The 19908-nt window shown below is 34.3% G+C and overlaps 1 long non-coding RNA gene across 1 annotated transcript in view; it reads left to right on the forward strand.

Annotated features, from left to right (window-relative positions):
• Positions 1-19908, forward strand: part of LOC141572868 (uncharacterized) — a 698703-nt gene that overhangs the window by 668051 nt on the left and 10744 nt on the right. The window contains exons 8-9 of the long non-coding RNA XR_012498339.1: positions 10395-10630; positions 13023-13154. This is a non-coding gene — a long non-coding RNA (uncharacterized LOC141572868). The remainder of the gene's footprint in view (positions 1-10394; positions 10631-13022; positions 13155-19908) is intronic.

Raw genomic sequence — 19908 nt, forward strand, 5'->3', positions numbered from 1 at the left:
ACATAACATAACATAGTATAATACTGGCTCTTATATTAATGTTTGCTCCAAAAGACGTTTTAGACCTGATGGTCCAGCTAGGTCTTATTTTCGGGACCAAAGGAATCAGGTTAGGGACATCATCAGATTGCTTACAATTCAAGATCGCCTCTAGAAACCTAGGAGACTCTTGTAAGTACTGTAGTCAGAAAATACCCAGAAGAAACTTTCTTTTTAAGTAAAACTATTATGGACAAACCTCAGTAGTCATGTGCCCAATAGTAAAAACTTGACAGTAATAGATTCGATCCTAAATTAGAGTAGCCTCTGTGATGAGGTCCAGCATACGATCAAAATCCTTTCAGACAGGTCCACAGTATGGCCCTCTTCTTGACCATATTTTTCTCTGGTCATTGCTTATTATTGATCCCTGTTTAGTATGACACACTTTTGTTGTCTTATTGTTCTCCTTGTCTAAATACCTATTTTGGAGAAACTGGAATTGCCCTCTAATGTTTGCAATAGTTAGGCTTTCCAGCCAGATATTGCTTTCTTTCTCATTATATTTTTGCTCCCTTCATTTCTAAGTTTATATATATATATATACACACACACACACATATGAATCTTCTTCTAAATCATTCATAAGCCTATATTTCACATGAATGTCACCTGATTGGCATTTTAGAATTGATTATTTGCTATTATAATTGTGTTTCCCAACCTGATGATATATAGCTTCCTAGATATTTTTATTATTATTCTTTTGATCATAATTATTCTTGCTGTGATTATTAGTAGTCTATTACTAATTAATATTTAAAAGCAGACATATTTGTGTGCAGTATCCTAACTACAGATGAAAGAAGTACATATTAATAAGTGTGATATTGAGGGTGGCCTAGGTAATATCAAGAAAAATGTTTTCATTTCTTAATGATCTAGGTGGGAATATGTCATTTCTACAGGTGGTCTAATCCATTTGATTATTTTGGAAAATTCTGCATAATATACTAGAAATAGCATTGGTTTGTTAATCCGTAGAACTAGGTTCTAACCAAACTTCTCTCAGTGCCCTATAGTCTTCTATAATGGTAATTTATTATTTTGCCCCTAAGCTACATTCATCATGCTATTGTTTAAGCCTGTGTCATGGTATTCTCTAACCAGAAGAAATAATCTCTATTTTTATCTAGAGTTTTGAAGTTATATTAGGTTAAAATTATCCCTCATGCATCTTATTACTGACTTTTTAAGTTATCTTAAAAAGTTTTCAAGTCATATAATGCTAGGCTCAATTGCAGACACGAAATCAAACTAAATATTATCTCTGCCCTCAGGGAAATTTCAATCTAGCTAGAAAAATTAAAACAATAATAACCCCAAATTGGTTACTGGCTGAACTTAGTCCAAGTTCTTTAGGGTTGTATAATATATACTACAAAGTTTAGTGTAACCTTCACATTCATTTAAATACATGAATTTTATAAAGATGAGCTGGCTGCAATGGTCCAGACCCTGTTAATCCCCAGTATGATTTAGTTGATCTGGCTGGCTTGGTGAGTGTACTTGTTTCCCCTCACCCCTTATTAGCCCAGTATAGAGTACGTGTTGTGAAGTGTCCTAAGTGCTTTCCTCTGAACAACACTATTGGTAGATATTAGTACTCGTATGTACGTTTTACAAACAAAGAAATTAAGACTCAGAGAAGTTAAGTTCTTCCCCCAAGTGCCAGAGCTAGGACTCCTTTTGAGTCTAAGTCTTAATCTTTCAATAAAATGCAGTCATCTTTCCCTGTGGTATCACTAATGTCAGCATCATTGTTCCTTTAGTAAATTATCCAAATAACCTCCTAGGTCTATCCATAGGAAAAGTAGAATCTGATTGGTGCAAAATTTATGGACATTATTGCTTTTTCTACATTCATAATTATGGATTTCTAGAAGAAATTAGAAGAATTGATATCAATTAAGCACTGTCTATAATATTGTGTTGTGGAAGATTCTGAGGACTTGTTTCAAGTCAGTAGAAAAAAGTGCCATAATTAATTATTGATGTTACCTTAAGCATGGAAAAGGGAAATAGTTGTGTACAGCTCATGTATTGTTTCATCCCTAATTGTCTGTCGATTAGCACAGTTTATACATGTTATCTACAATATAATTTTGCTGATTTATGGTCACTTTATTTTCACTGCAAGCCATGCTATAATCTACTGTGTCCCTCTGTTTTGCCCTTCCTTATCACACAACAGACTCATTTTTCTATTCTTGCCCGTAATAACAAACTACTTCAAATGGTTCTTTCTATAATCATTCAGGGAAAGCTCCTTAACCTATTTAATCTACTGTCTTTATGGAGAGAATATAGTTTGTCACTCTCAATAGTTAGATAGCAGATGTACATAAAGAATCAAAGTTGGGGCAGCCAGTTAACTCAGTTGGTTAGAGCGCGGTGCTCTTAACAACAAGGTTGCTGTTTCGATCCCCACATGGGCCACTGTGAGCTGTGTCCTCCACAACTAGATTGAAACAACTACTTGACTTGGAGCAGATGGGTCCTGGAAAAACACAGTTAAATAAATACAATTTTAAAAAATATAAGAATCAAAGTTAACAAGTATATATCAAAAGTAATTTATAGTTACAAAGAATTGAGTTATGGTTTCCATAGTAACCTTAACTATGAACGTTAAGGCTTTCTAAGGTAGAAAACCATAATAGTGCAGAAACATGGATTTTTTTATGCTTAATAAGCCAGAGATATTATATATCATAATTGTGTGCAATAAATTACTTCTGCAGAGTAAAGAAACCTCTAAGATGGTAAATCAGCAATTTTTAAGGGTTGACTAGCTTCTTTAAAACGTCCTGTGGGCAGAAAAATAATATGCCTTCTACTGCAAACTGTCTATTGATATCCATGTAATAAGAGAAGGAAAAAGAAACATTTGGACATATAACAGTCTTAAAAATAAAGACAAATTTCTAATAAAATCATAGAACCCGGGCGTTGGTAAGGACCTTAGAAGTCAGCCTAAAGCAGAAATGTATTGTATAGATTCCCTAACAGACTGCAGCCAGCCTTGGCTTCAACCGCCAATAGAGATTTTATTTTCTCACCCAGCAACCTTTCTTGTTGTTGTACAGATTGAGGTGTTATTATAAAGTTGTTTCTGTGAGCCAACAATCTGCCTTCTTTTTACTTTCACCCACTGATTTCTTCTCTGCTCTCTGGAATGACATGGAGTGAAAATAATCCTTATAACAACCGTTGACAGACCTTTAGATATTGGAAGACAGCTATTAAGGTTTTTCACTAGTCTCATTCCTAAGGTTAACCTGTTTCAGTTCTTTCAACTCTTCCTGTAGATCATAGTTTCCTGACACTTCCAGCATCTACTGGTCACATTACAGATTGTAGATGTCTCTCTTGAAGTAAGGGGGGAATAGGTGCTGAATTCAGCGAAGTCACATTCTAGTGTATCAGTTATATCCCAGGCATTAGACTAATGTGGTCTGACTATCTGAGACTGAACAGATCTACACATTTCTTCATATTCTTATTAGCCATGTTTGTTTCACATGAGCTGCTGTACAATTGGTTTTTTTTGTTTTCTTTTCTTGTTTTGTACTTATATATTTGCATTTCCAAGTCTAGATAGCAGCCCTTTATGATTACTAAATTTCATCTTGTTGTTTTGGTCTGATATTTTTGCCTGGAAATATAATTTGGCAGCATTGGGAAAGAAAGTTGTAGATCTCAAGGCCGTCGTTGCCAAGCTTTTTGATGTAATAATTATGTCTTCTATTTCCATTGATGAAATTATTGATCAGGACGGATTCAGGAAGAGAACTCTGTGTTCTCACATGTTTGCCCTCAATTCAGATCGACGCAGAGATACTCATGATGCCCTTTCCTTGCATTTTTATGTCTAGGAACACTTTTTAAAGCCTTTTAAAACTACCATCTTTTTAAAACCTCACAGCCACCTATAAGAATGACTTACAGCAGTTATTATATCTTTGTTTTACAAATAGGGATATTTGCAAGGCCACACAGCTACCAAATGGCACAGTTAGGACAAGAGCACAGCCTAATTATTTCCCTTTAATACTATTGTAGCTTCCTCCGATGGGATCCGTGCAGGCCCTGAGGAAGAAAACAGGCTGTCATACCCACACAGCTGCCACCGAGATCCAGACAGCATCAGGAAGAAAGGAACATCCTCAGTATCCCTTAGCCAACATGCGCTCTATCCGTGATAAACACAGCTTGCCAATATTTAAAGGTAATATAGCCATCACTGTTTTAGTCATGATTGTTAAGTAAGCTGTCAATACACATGGGCCATTATCCTACCTATATTACCAGATTATCCATTAGGATATTATGAGAGGTAGTTCTTTCTTCTAAAATTATTATAAACCAGTCTTAACATTCTTACCTACCAATGTAGTAACTCTGATTAACTACGTATATTCAAACATTTAGGAATGTTTTATACTAAAAAAAAAAAAGTCATGTGGAATCTTATATTTTTCTAAGTGTTAATCATTTATATAACTATTTGTTCTACCATCTGACAATGGATAGGTTTTTCCTTTTCTGAAATGGGGATATTGTCTTTCAAGTTCTAGGAACTTTCGCAGGACTCTATGATTTTTCGTTTTGGAATATTACTAGTAGGTTATCTTAGCTAACTGATGAAAGTTTCTTTGTCATCCTGAAATGACACTTCATCTGCTTCTGGAGACTCAAACTCATTTGTAGTTATCAGAAGTTTCATATTACCTTCTTACATACCTTGGTCGGTGACCTAATTCTATAATTTATTGACTTTCAGTTTTACTTGGAAACCTTGCCATTTTGTAGCAAATATGGAAGCAAAACGGGTTTTGGATGTTGTTTATGACATCGAGAAGCCTGAAATCATTGGCCTCTAACAATGTGTCTAACCTTGTTTTCTTATTCTTCTTCCTGATCTGAACAGCTTAAAAGGCATAAGGACTGTTTCTAGTGACTTTTTTTCAAATCTTCAATTTATTCTGGTTTTTAATCTGTCTGGTATTATTCCTAGATGTTTCTGCTACTCTTTTGAATGAGTCCTATTTTTGAGTTTCCATCTTTTTACATATCTTTTTAGACAAAAGATGTCAATTAGAAAGCTCCTTATATAATCATACTGATTTTTTTACTAGTGCCTCGTTTTCTTTATTTTTTTTTATATTACCTTGTCAATGCCATTTGCAAATTCCAACACTCAAAAAATGTTTTTGAAAAAGAAAGGAAGAAATCTCTTACCTATTATATGCCATATATTATTTATAAAGTCCTTTTGTGAGAAATGTACCTGTCTTTTCACTGAAATTTTTGAAATCTGTTTTCCTACTATATTACTTTTATGGTCTTTGAGTTACTGGCAAGTACAAATTAGTCAGGGATATCGCCAAGGAAACCTTCATACTACATACAACCTATTGTGATAAATGAGTTTGACCACATGTTTTCCTCTTTGGTTTAAGCAGAAAAAAATTGGGGGAATATTCTTCCCTATCTACACAGATTTCCTATGGTAAAAGCCTTGGCAGCACCAAATGGGATGGGAAAGGTGTTTATAAAGTAAACCGTTATTCAGTGAAGTTTGATTACTAGTATTTCTGTCATGCCAGTACCGTACAGTTATTATAATTTAAAGATATACATGAGAATTATGAAATTTCCAATACAGGCAGATTTTATGTTTTCAGCCATTGGCATTTCATATTTAGTAAGGCCTAGCAGACTAGTCTTATCAGAAATCCAGACCTGTAGAAATGAGTTTATCATTGTGGATTAGCTGTCTCAGGAGCTAATCCGTTACAAGGATGCTAATGGGCGACAAAGTTGCTAACAGAAAGGCTGCTGCCGCCAAATTCACTTGGGAAGCCTGACGAGTGGTAGGCAAAAAGAAACTGCAAACTTGACAAATAAAAATTCATTTTATTATAGTCATACTTTTTGTGTACACAATATAGTGATCCCAGACCTACAGGTTAGAAAATTCTCTTTCCATTTATTTCATCATCCAGGCTTTTTCCAAAGTAATATATTTTGAGCATATGAAGAAAAACAACTGAAAAATATGGGGAAAAAAGCAACACGTGAAGGCCTCCTAAAATCTCATTGTTATTGCCCTCATTTCGGAATTAATAACATGCCAGAATTGTGTATTTCTAACTCACCCAGAGTGATAGCATCAACCAACATTTTTCCCCAATGGAATTCCTAATGGAATTACATGTGATACCTGATTTGATCCTTACAGCAGCCCTGTAAGACAAGTGTGACTACTACAATTGCACAGATAAGAAAATTAAGATTCTTTGAGTGTCAAATACTTACCCAAGAGAAAAAGCTAGATAGAGACAGCACCAGGACCTCACACATCTCCTCCAAGTTCAAATACTGTGTTCTTTTCACTACAACTATGAGGAAATTCTGGTTTCTTTAAAAATTCTATTAGAGGAATTCAAAGAGATAGAGTCAGAAGTTAATTGTAGTATATATCTGGAATAAGTGATATTAGTTAGATGAGGGCAGACCTAAATATCAAGGCCTCAACTGGAAACAAAAAATTAAAGAACTATTACATGGGGTTAGATGAGAACTATCCAATGATAAGAATGTCAATGGCCCAGGCCCTGGAATTTGTTCTTATTCTCAATTAGTATGAATTTTAAGATGAATTTAAAAGACAGATTAAGATTTCTGGTTGCTGAGAAATATTTCATTGAGCATGGTGAATAAATGGAAAAAAAGGAAAATATATAGTAGTTTATGGTTGTTATATTGGAGAAGTGGAGAGACAAAGACTTTTCTAATTTCAGCTCTTCATCCTTTGTAGTAAATTATATTTCTGTTTGCCAAGTAGTCTGATTCCTCTCCCTGCAGTGTTCCCTGTAGGAGCATTAAACATTCCTTTTCTATCGCTCTTAGAAATGTTCATGAAACTTAGAACAGAAGTGAGTGTATGTCTTCTGAGCAGAAGCTTTAAGAGCCAGTTCATGCTTTGCCCTGTCTCTTTTCTCTGCCTCAAGAACAGCAACATCCAAGAGAAAGGTAGCTCCTTTATTCTGCTTCCTAGAGGTAAGAAAACATGGAGGAGAGCCACAGACACCCTGCAATGAGCATATACCATGAGTGATAAATTTTTGTGGTTGTGACCATTAAATTGTTGGGGATGTTTGTTACTGAAGCATAATTTATACTCTCCTGACAGATATATTCCTCCTCCTAAGTGTTTATCATAAAAGAACTGGATAAATAGTGAAATGCATACTAATTCACTCTCTTAATAATGATTGTCCTGTTCATGTCTTTCTTTTTAAAAATAACAAAGGAAATAACATGGGACTTAAATATTTCTAAAGAATATGATGCCAATACAGTAGAAACTGAGAAACTGAAATGATACACTATCAAATGTATAAGAAATATCTAGATATATACAGTATAAGTAAGGATAAGGTGCAAAGTCGTAAAGTAGTTGGTGCTTAATAACTACAGATGCAGCAGTGACAAAGTTCTTTAAAAGCAAAGTGTCCCATATGAGCAGAGCATATAATATATACATTTTAAAGTAGAGCTAAAAATTTTCCCAGAAATTCTCCTACTTCTAAGAATCTTTTCCAATATTCCTACTACTCTTTAGAGTTCCCCAGTAATTACAAAACTATGCTTTTTGAAAACCAAAAAAAACCTGTTTCACTTAAATTTGATACTTCAAAACTATATGTCACAGGGAATTAGTTATTTCTCATTTAACTTTAGGGTTTTTTGTTGTTGTTGTTGTTGTTTTTATAAGAAAAAAGAAAAGAAAGATTTGTATGTCCAAACTGATTGCTTTGCTAGTGGACATTTACCTGTGTTTCATTAGTGCATTCTCTATTTAAAGAATAGCTTTTGATATTTTCATATCATTATTAAAATTGAAAATGTTTATTGTTTTCCTTAAAATGATGGGATTATTTTACTCCAGGTATGTTTCTTTTAGAGTTAACTTCAAGCTCAGAAGTCAGGAGATTGTTTGACCCATGTGACTGAATCTCCATATCAACAGCGCCTCAAAACATTTCTTTCCATTGGCATTTCAGAGCACACCCTATAATTGCAAACTTTTGCATTTTAGGCACTTAACGGTCCCTGTTAAAATACTAACAGTTTAGTCAGGTGTTGATGCTATTAGTGCCAGAATGATTTCATTTACCACTTCAAGGAGGTAAATTCTGAGGGTATGTTTTGATAGAGGTAGAAAGAAGGAGAAAAAAACCCGAAGTATGAACATACTCAATAGCTGCTAGCTCCTCTCTCTCTCTCTCTCTCTCTCTCTCTCTCTCTCTCACACACACACACACACACACACACACACACTCCTGAAACCTATGGCCAGTGGGCCAATGTGCACTACTGGATCTTCTCCCCAATCTAGTGTTCATCTCCCTAGGATCAGACCTGGGACCCCTCTGTTTGTTACCCTAGTTACAATCACATTGTAAGTGGTCACATTCAGTGCTATGACTTTAAATACTATCTACAAATGAACAACTAAATTTTATCTCCAGTCCGAACCTTTCCTCTGAACTCCAGGCTCGTATATCTGACATACCCTCTTTGAGGTCAAATAGGGATCTCAAATCTAACATGACAAAACCAACTATTTGAATTTCCCCCAGGCCTTCTCTTCCCACTATCTTTTCTATGACAGTGAACAGCAATCTGCTTCCTCTCAACGTTCAACCAAAAAACTTGAGGTCATCCATCTCTCCTTAATTTCTCTTGAGCCATATTCCATTGGCAAATCCTGTCAGCTCTACCTTCAGATGATACCCAGAAATGGACTACTTCACCTCCACTTTTCTTCCTATATCCTAATCATGGCCATTTCTCATCTGGATTGTTGCAATAGGTTCCTATTGAAATCCTCTGCACGTGGCCTTCTAGCAGTGTATTCTCTACATACAGCAGCCACTGGGATCATTTTAAAATAGAAGTCAAAAAGTCTCACTCATCTGATTTATCAAAATAAAATCCATGTTCATTATCCCCCCCTTCCTCTACCCTCCTGTCACCTGTACCCTCCCCCCTCCATTTTTTCTCTACTTCTCAGATCTCACCTCTCACCCTTCTAGCCTTCTATTACTGCTGTTCACACTGGCCTACTTACTGCTGCCTCCTCAGGACATTTGCATTTGCTTTGTGCCTGGAAAAGATCATACCCCAGCTATCTGCACACTTTAACTCAAGTGTCTGCTCAAACATCACCTTATCATAAAGCCTTCCCTGAACACACTATGCAAAATAACATCTAACCATCCTCACCCTTTCCTGCATCTTCATAGCTCTCACTACCCCCTGACTAATTGCATATTTCTGTCATTCTCTGGCTATCTATGTATTAGTTCCTAGAGGGCAGAGACTTTCTCTGTTTTGTTCCCTCTTGTGCTTCTAGTGCCAAGAGCTATTAATATTTATTGAATAAATAAAAATCTGATGCATTGAGAGGCTTTGGATGATCAGGGAGCAAGATGAGAGCTGATGGAAGAGTGTACTGTAGGGGAGAGCAGAGAAGCACAACCTAATTGGGAATATGCGGTACTGAAAATAAACTTTGTCTACTCTATATGTTCCCTAAAGCTAGATCTATACCATGTATTTTTTCAGTGTGAAATGTCAGAGAGCCTCCAAAGTCTCCACTATTCACAGGAAATCATTTAAGTAATTTTGACAATGAAAAATAGAATGTGGCTCTTCCTCCCTTCCTACTCATTATGCCCTCTTTGGAGTGTGAGGTACTACTGTCTGTAGCATCGTCTCCAAATTTGTTTGTTTTTTTATGACTCCATAGTAATCAGGCAGATGCGATCTTCTCCACTTGCATTCTCGGTTCATTCACAAGACAATTTCAGGTGGAAACTCGGTGTCTTCACTTAAGATGAGAGAGTTGGACTTGAGTGTATGTGTTTTATTTTAGAAGTTACATAGGAGGAAGGGGTGAGGAAGCAAGTAGAGTAAATAAAAAAAGAGAACAAACCAATATAAGGGGATAGTATCCAGGTTACTGTTGTGGGTAACAGTGTCAATTCCACTTCCTCAGAAACCTGTATAAAATGCCCCCCAGGGTTGTCACCCTGAAGGCGGGAGATACAGCAGGGGAATGCAACTATGGCCTGTGGGCCAAATCTGGCCAGTGACCTTTTTGTAAATAAAGTTTTATTGGAACACAAGCATGCTAATTTGTTCACTTTTTTCTTATGACTGTTTTGGGGCAATAAAGACAGAGTTGAGTAGTTGCTACAGAGACTGTATGGCCTATAAAACCTAAAATAACTACCATCTGGCCCTTTTCAGAACAAATTTTCTGATTCCTATTCTAGGGCATTTATCCTCAGCTGCCATCCACCACTATTGCCGGGTCTCCTGGGGGGATTTGTCTCTTCCCAACTTCCTGACCTTGCTTGTAAGAGGGCCGGGTAATCTCCTGAAAGCCCCAGCTGAATGTGGAAGCATGCTGCACGTGATCTAGGCTGGTCCCTGTCAGTGCACAGAATTGTCCCTGTAGCTTCAGCTGCAATCAAGAGTGGGCTAAGAGATTGTAAAGCCTGCCCTGGAGGTATGTACTAGTCTTGATTTGGGGATATGTTAACAAGTTTGTGCCTAGGAAAGGAAAATCTATTTATAGATGAAAGTACTTAATTAATGAGGATACTAAATGAGACTTGAAGAAAATCAACTGACTGATCTAGGCAATTATTACAAACTAATTGACTAGTGAGTACTAATCCTAGCAACTTTACTAATATACAATGTAGTCGAGTTTCCCTAGCCTCCACACAAATTACTTTTATTCTCTTGCAAGCTATTAACACCCAAACAGTTTTTGTTACTTTATTTTTGTCTATTGATTTCAGATGTATGTGTTTAAATAAAAGTTAATAAATGTTGAATGTAAAAGAAGTTATAAGAACCTATGAAGAAATTAAAATTTTACCTTATTTCTTAGCTCACTGCCAGAAATTTTTAAAAAATTTGTAGTTTGTTATGTAATCTTCCAGATTTTTTAAATACTCTATTTGAATATACATCTATTTATATATAATGTTTAAAGCAGGCCATACCAACTTTTCACTAGCTTACGTTTCCCAAATATAATATATATTAGACCCTCTTCCATATCAGTATAATAAAGATACCTCATTATTTTTAATGGCCCTATGGAATTCCATTGCATGGAAATGCTTTAACTGATTCTTCTGATAAATGTTAAATTGTTTCTAATTTTTTATTATTTAAATGTTGTTCAAAAACAAAGAAAGAGTAGTGTTCTACACATCTACTGCCCAGATCCTGGTTTCTAAATATCATTCTCCACTAAATGGAACCTTGGCTCCTGAGGAAAATGGTAATTCCAGAGCTAGGACAAGGACAGTTAGACTAAACCATCTTATTGTACCAGAAAATAGGAGAGAATTCTAAAATGAGTGGGATCTGTCAAAAGGATAGAAGCTCTCTTGAAGTAGTCCCATTTGCCAAATATAGCCCAATCTGAGCACCAAAATAATAAGGATTATATTTTAAGAATTAAGATAATATTTTTAATATTGTATGATAATAAATGTTTATAAAAATTATTTTATTGAATATATATATATTCAATAAAATAATTTTTATAAACATTTATTATCATATATTACATATATATGGATGAATTCTAATATATATATAGAAAATAAGACCTAGCCGGACCATCAGCTCTAATGCGTCTTTTAGAGCAAAAGTGAATATAAGACCTGGTATGATCTGATCTGATATGATATGATATAAGACCCGGTCTTATATTAAAATAATAATAATAATTATATTAAAATAAGACCGGGTCTTATATTCATCTTTGTTCCAAAAGGCACATTGGAGCTGATGGTCTGGCTAGGTCTTATTTTCAGGGAAACACAGTATAGGCAAAAATATATAGGCAAAAAGAGAAAACTCTTCCTTATAGTAGAAAGCAAACAATATAAAAGAAATGATGGAATTAGGAAATAACCATTTGGTAACCATCATATTAATCATTGATTCAGGTATGAATTAGTGGATGAAAGTTTGAGGAATAACTGAATATTTCTTTAGTCACAAAGTAAATACCCACAGGTATTTAATACCCACCTATTAATTACAAAAGGAAATATGGTATCTTTACCCTAGAAAAACCTGGCAAACACTGTGATCAAAGTTAACTACCAGTAAGAGGACAGAATTGCATCATGTACCTCCTGGTATGATGCACTAAGGAAAACACAACATCACTCTGTGGTATTCCTGCCCAACGCGTGTGACATGAACCTAACCAGGAGAACACATCAGACTAACTCAAAGTGAGAAAAATTCTACGAACTGCCTGACCTGTACTCTTTCAAAAATGTCAATGTCATGACATACAAAGAAAGACACTGAAACTGTTTCAAATTAAGTGAAACTAAAGAGACAAGATAACAACTAAAACCCATAGATTTTCTTGCTACAAAGAACATTACTGGGACAATTGAAGAAATTTGAGTAAGTTCTCTAGATCAGAAAATAATACTACATCAGTATTAATTTCCTAACTTTGAATAATGTACTGAGATTATATGAAAATGTCCTGGATTTTTAGGAAATGCACAATGAAGTAGTTAGGGGTAAAGGAGTACTCTGCAACTTACTCTCAGTGCAGGAAAAAAGCTTGGATGTGAGTGTGTATAGAGAGAGAAAGAGAGAAAAAGGAGAAACAGAAGAATGCAAGTGTAATAAAATGTTAATATTTGTGAATTCTGGGTAAAAGTTATATTTTTCGGTAATTCTTGCAATTTTTCTATAAATCTCAGATTATGCCAAGAGTAAATTTTGCAAACAGTACTCTAGTGGACATCAGTGTATATAAATATTTGTATCATTCTAAAGGTGTAGCTGTAGGATAAATTCCAAGTGGAATTGATAAATCACAGAATATACACATTTTCGATTTTCAGAGAAATTGACAAAATTACTCTATTTTACTCCTGCAAACCATTTGACAATCCACAAATAATACAGAAGATAGTGCATTCTCTGACACCTCAACATCAATGAACACTGTCCCTCTTTAGAATGTGGAGAATCTGGTAAGTAAGAAATAAGATTTCCTTGCTGTTCAGGTCTGCATTCCTTTGATTAGTGAGACGTTGAACATCTTTTCATATAGTCAATAATCATTTGAATTTCATTCTCTTTAAAGTAGCTGTTCATATACTTTACCATTTCAGGTGTCATATTTTTCTTAATCATTTATAGGATTTATTAGTATGTTAAGAACAGTAAGCAATGTAATATTGATGAATGTTGATTCCACTGTCTTGAACTTTTTATATAGTTTGATAATTTTTATCAAATTAATCTTTTACACAGGAATTCAGGATTTCATATCATGTTTATAAAATCTTCTCTGTTCCCAAGAATATAAAAATAGTCTTCTATGTTTTGGGGTTTTTATCTGGAACTTTGATTGTTTTCTTTAATATTTAAGTCCATTAAAGCTATTTTTCTTTCTAAACAATTATTAAAATCCACTTTGGTGAATGATAAATTGAGTCTATATAAATTTTTTATATTGACAGAAGGGAAATTAATGATAATCTGTAAACCAAATGCTCCACAATTGTGTCACAGTATAGTTCAATTTCCCTAGCTTGCTAAGGATTTATGACTGATTTGGATCCCAAGGACAGGTTTGGAGGATTCTTCCCCCATCCAAGTCCTACTCTAACAGATGACAGGATGTGTAGGAAAAAATGCTGTCATCCTTCCCAAATAAGCTATCTTTACCCAGAAATAATATCTTAGAGTAAATATCCACCTGAAGAGAATCTAGTTGTTTTCTGCTTAGATGGGACTGGCAGGCAGTGTCAGTCCCTTTGATCCCTTGAAAAGACATGGGCCTGTGGGCTGCCATCGTCTTGAAGGATCCTGTCATTCCCTGTCAATCCATATTAGACAGGATGGTGTTTTGTAACCATTTATCTCCTTCAAGGTGATTTAGTTATTTTCTGCCGAGATTATGCTAGAGGATGTCATTACTTTTGTCCTGTCTATCTCATTACTTTTATTGCCAGAGATTGTTGTCATTTACTTTCCCTGATAATCCATCTCTCTGGGAAAAGATTGTATTAATATTTTTATGCTGGATAAAAGCTTCATTTTTACACTGAAGAACACATCAATAAGATTGCTGTCCCTGTTCTTTGAAGATGCTATCACAAATAAACAATAAACAACCCTAAGAAAAAAGGACTTTGAAAGTAGCAATGTTATCAGTAGAATATTTTTAAAAGAAAAGAGCATCTAGGTGAGCATTCGATTACATGCAAATTGACATCTTTGAATCATAGAATGCTGGTTAAGAGGAAAGCTTTGGACTACTCATTGCTAGTTAAATAACATTGAATGTGAGTTATACACTCTTTAGCTCACTTGCCTTATCTGTAAAATAGAAATAATAACAGTACTGTGTCCTAGTGTTGCTGTGAAGATTTATTTGGACAAATCCATGGAAAATATTTGAATACTACTTGATACATATTAAGAACTCAAGGAGCATTAGCAGTCTCATTATCACCGTTATTATTATAAACCATCATTGCATATTACAGTAATAACTATCTAAAATAATTAGATTCTAAAATAACATAATATATTTAATCCTTAATAGTGTTATCTATAATACACAAATGCTCTTCAACTAGATATTGATAGATATTGATGGAACCAAAACTTATTAACTCATAAACCATTGAAACAAAGAAATCTGTACAATCATTACAGAGTGGAATACTTTTAATAATATTGCTTTAGTTAAATCAGACCTCTACAAAAAAATAGTTTTCATTTTTGGATAATAATATTTTATCATGGTTGCCTCTGTAACTGAAGAGGTTTGTAATGAACATGTTATAAATAAACAATGGCTTCTTTCCCATTCTTTCTGCCATTTTTTGGACCATTCTGGAAAAAGTGGCCCCATGACATCTCTTTGATTCAGACCAAGCACAACTAAATTTATCATCCAGTGACTCCCTAACTCCTTTCATTCTTCCTCTTATTCAATACCCTGCTCCAATGTTCCTCCTCCCAAGCCCCCACCATTCAATTTAGAAGGATTTCATGTTTAATCCTATTCTGCTAGTCTTCTTTATTTTATATACTGTGTATTTCACCTTTTGGAACAAAATACAAGTTGCCAGGAAATAGACACTATCTGATTTATTAAAGAAGTTAAATACCACAATACGTTAAATAAATATAGCACATGATAGACAAAGCAAAATAAGTGTAAAATGAATAATTAACAAATTATGAAACTTAAAATTGACTTCTGTGTCTAATCTCATCAATAGTTAGAATAACTGGACCTATTAGTATGTTGAATAGCTTTATTTAACATGATTAACATAGCATAGCTTTATTTAACATGATTCAGCAACTCTGATATTCTTGGAGACAATGGGCAACATTGACTGCATAAAGATTCAAATAGATTGATTCATTGGAAATTGAATTACCCTGCCTGATGTGTGCTAATTAATGGGTTGATGAACGAGAGGCTCTAATGGAGAACAACGATTAAAATGTATGCTATTTTAAAATTTATTGATATACGATGAAGACACCATGAAATGCATAGATTTTAAGGGTATCTTTCAGTTTTAACCAATGAAGGTACCAATGTAACCCTCACCTCTCAAGTTACAGAACATTTCTCTCTTCAGGAAGTTCCCTAGGTTTCTTTTCCTGGTCAGTCCCTCCCACCTGGAAAGCAGCACTGTTCTGATTACTATCACAAAAGATTAATTTTGCCAGGTGTAGAACTTCATATAAGTAGAGTTATGCAATATGTACTTTTTGGACCCTGGCTTCTTTCACTTAGCAAAATATTTTTTGAGATACAACCATGTTGCCAAGTATGCCACTAATTTAACCCTTTGATGTGTATGAATATACCAGTTTGTTTATCCATTCTCCTATTGATGGACAGACATCTGAGCAGTTTCCAGTTTTTACAATTATGAATAGAGTCGCTATAAACATTCTTCTATTAGGCTTTCTGTTGATACATATTTTCACTTCTCTTGTCTAACCATCAGGAAGTAAGTGCAATGCTGTGTAAACATACAACTTTATAAAAAACTGCCACACTAGTTCCCAAAGTGATTTACCATTTTCATTCCCTCTAGCATTATGAGAATTTTTGAAAGTTCTAAAGTTGTGTATTCTTGACAGCATTTGGTGTTGCAAGACTTCTTTTTTTTTTAATTTTAACCTCTCTAATAGGAAGTATGTCATTGTTTCAATTTGTTTTCCTGTGCTTGATGATGCTGAGCAATAAGTTCTTTGTCAGATATATATGATGCAAATATTTTCTCCCAGTTTGTGAATTGACCATTTATTTCTTAGTGGTGTCTTTGGAAGAACAGATTTTATTGTGACGAACTTCAATTAACAACATTTTTTTTCCTTTTATGATTAGTGCTTTCTGTGTCGTTGCTAAGAAATTTTCATTTTATCCAAGATTGCAAAGCTGTTTTACAATGGATTTTTCTAGAACTTTCTAAATTTAGCTATTACATTTAAGTCTGTGAACTCTCTTGAATTAATTTTGGTGGATAATATGGAGTAGGTAGGGGTAGGTGTGTTCATTTTTTTTTTTTTTTTCCATACGGATATCCAAATGTTCCTGCACCACTGATTGAAAACTTTTTTTCACCATAGTACTTTGGTGCTTTTGTATCAAATCATTTGACCATATATACACAGGTGTATTCAGCGGCTCTTTATCTTGTGCCCTTGATCTATTTGTCTATATTTTGACCGACACCACAATGTTTTGATTACTATACCTTTACACAAGTCTTGAAATCAAGTAATGTAAGCCTTCTAACTTTTAAGATTATTTTGGCAATGTAGGTTATTTAAATCTTCCAGATGAGTTTTAGAATCAGCTTATCAACTTCTCAAAATTATTGCAGCTATTTCTATTAAGATTTCATTGAATATATAGATCAAATTGGAAAGAATTTACATCTTTAAAATATTGAGTCTTCTCATCTAAGAAGATTGTGTATCTTTTTATTTATTTAGGTCTGCTTTAGTTGCTCTCAGCAGTGTTTTGTAGTTTTCAGTGTAGAGGTTCTACAGCTTTTTTGTTATATTTATTTTTAACCATTTTATTGTTTTTTGGATGCTATTGCAAATGCTAATTTTTAAAAACTCTCCTTTTTCAATTTATAGAGAAAAATAATTGTTTTGCATACTGACTTTAGATTCTCAACATGTTAAATTCACTTACATTTAGTACATATTGGAGAATTTTTAGGATCTTCAGTGCACAATCATATCATCTGAAAATAGTTTTGTTTTCCCTCAAATCTTGTCTTTTTTTTTTTTGTTTTTTCCCTCACTGCCTTGGCTAGAATGTCTAGCTCATACAATGTGGAACAGAAGGGGGGGAAAGTTTTAATATTTCAACACTGAACAATTGGCTTGCCCTATCTCATTCTATCAGATCAGTGAAATTTCTATCTATCTCTAGTTTGATGTAAATTTTTATTTTGAATAGGTGCTAAATTTTGCCAAATACTGTTTGTTCATTTCTTGCAATGATTGTGGGGTTTTTCCTGTTTTAAACTGTTAGGATGTAATCTAAATGACGCTGATTTTTTAATGTGAAAAGAATCTTGCATTTATGTTTAAACCCTTTGTGGTCACGATATATTATAGTCTTAATATATATTAATTTGATGGGTTAATATTTTGTGATGGTTTCTTGCATCTATGGTTATGAGAAATATTAGTTCATGAATTTTTTCTTGTAGTATTTTCATCTTGTTTTGGTAATAACATTGTACTGACCTTATCAAATGAAGTGAGAATTACTTCATTTTCTCCTCTATTTTCTGAAAGAGTTTGTGTAAGTTTAATACTAATTTTTAATTAAATGTTTGATAGAACACACTAGTGAAGCCATCTGGCTGGCAGTTTTCTTTGTGGAAAGGTTTTTATTAAAAGTTTAATCTCTTTAACAGTATAGGGTATATATGATTTTTATTGCTGTGTAACAAATTGTCCCTAAATCTTAGTATCTTAAAAGAACTGTCAACATAAGTATGTCCAAAGCTGGAAAGAATTTTTATAAAATTTTATTTGAGCCAAACTGATGACAATGCTGGGAAGCAAGATCTCAAATGCTCTGGAGAATGATAGTTTTGCAGTTTCTTTTATAACTTTGGAATTGAGGAAGGAACATAAGGAAGATTACATGAAGGTGGGAGAAAGCAAAGTGAGAATTGGATTACAGAATGGTTAACAAGATTATGTGCTCTCTTGAGGGTGGTTAAACTTCTGAAGGGTCTAAAAAAGAGGCATTTCAAGGGTGTATTAACCTAGATGTACAAAAATAATGGACAGGGCTTGCTTAAGGCAAAGATAACCTTTTACTAGGGGAATTGTAGGTTGAGGTGTGACTACCCCTGACCTGCCTGGTTAAGAATTCATGTTCAGATATCCTGTGATATTACTTTTGGTTAGATATATTACAGCTCCCCTTTTTCATCCACAGAACAAACATTTATTATCTCACACTTTATGTGGGTCAGGAATCGGGGAGCAGCTTTACTCTTTCTATCTCGAAATCTCCATTAGATTTCAGTCATGCTATCAGCTTGGCTGCAGTTATCTCAAGACTCAACTGGAGGAGAACCCAAGCTCACTCATGTGGGTGTTAGGCAGGCCTCAGTACCTTGCTAGTCATTGACTAGAAACCCCAGTTCCTCCCCCTTGGGGGCTTCTTGAGAGGTTGCCTAACTGTCCTCAAAACATGGCAGCTGACTTACCACCAAGTGAATAATAGATAGATACCCACATTGTCTTTTATAGCCACATCTCGGAAGTGACATGTCATAATTACTGTTACACAGACTAACTCGGATAAAAGGGTTATTTTTTTATCAGAGGGGAGGGGACAACAAAAAGGTGTAAATATCAATATTGCTAAATATACAAATTAATACAATCATAAGCACTTGAAAAATAAATGTGTACTTTTTAGGAAAAGAAAGTATTCATCCCACTAATATCTGTACACAGACTGGGAGTTTCATGCTCCTTTTTGACACTAATATAGAGAGGCATTGATGAATTGGAGGATGGATAGGCAAAATAATAGTCAACAAACATTGTTGAGTGTTTCTTGAATGCTAAATGAAGAATGGTACTTACAAATGGTTGAAAATCCTAACAATTATCTTATTCTTTGACTTGATGGTCCTATCTTTAAGGATTTATCTGAGCAAATACCTGGAATAGAATACAAAGAGTTGTGTGTAAACAGTCTGCACAGTGTTGTTTAACAAAGAAAAGGACTATTAAATAAAATTGGTATTTTGTAGCTATCAAATGATTTTTTAAAAGAATAGGCATTGACATGGAAAGATTTTTATAATTGGTCTTAAGTAAAAACAAGTCATAAAATAGAGTTTCTATGGAATAATCCTGTTGTAAGAAATACATATCTATAAAAAAATGTCTAGATATTGTTACTCAAAATATTAACACCTAGATTAGACATTTCTTGTTTTAGCTTACCTGGGATCTATTTCTCCTCCTCTTAACAAGACCCAGACAGAAGCATTTGAGATTTTGCTTCCTGGCAATTATCAGTTTTGGCTCAAATAAACTACTACAAAATTTTTTTAAAAATCTAACCAAACAAACAAACAAGGCCCCAGACATTTCCACAATCCCTTTTTTAATCTCTGTGTAATGTGGATGGAATTAACTTAAATTCATGCTCACCAAAGGTGCTGGAACATGACCTAATCTCAGCCA

Source organism: Rhinolophus sinicus, linkage group LG01, assembly GCF_036562045.2.
Source record: "Rhinolophus sinicus isolate RSC01 linkage group LG01, ASM3656204v1, whole genome shotgun sequence".
NCBI lineage: Eukaryota > Metazoa > Chordata > Mammalia > Chiroptera > Rhinolophidae > Rhinolophus > Rhinolophus sinicus.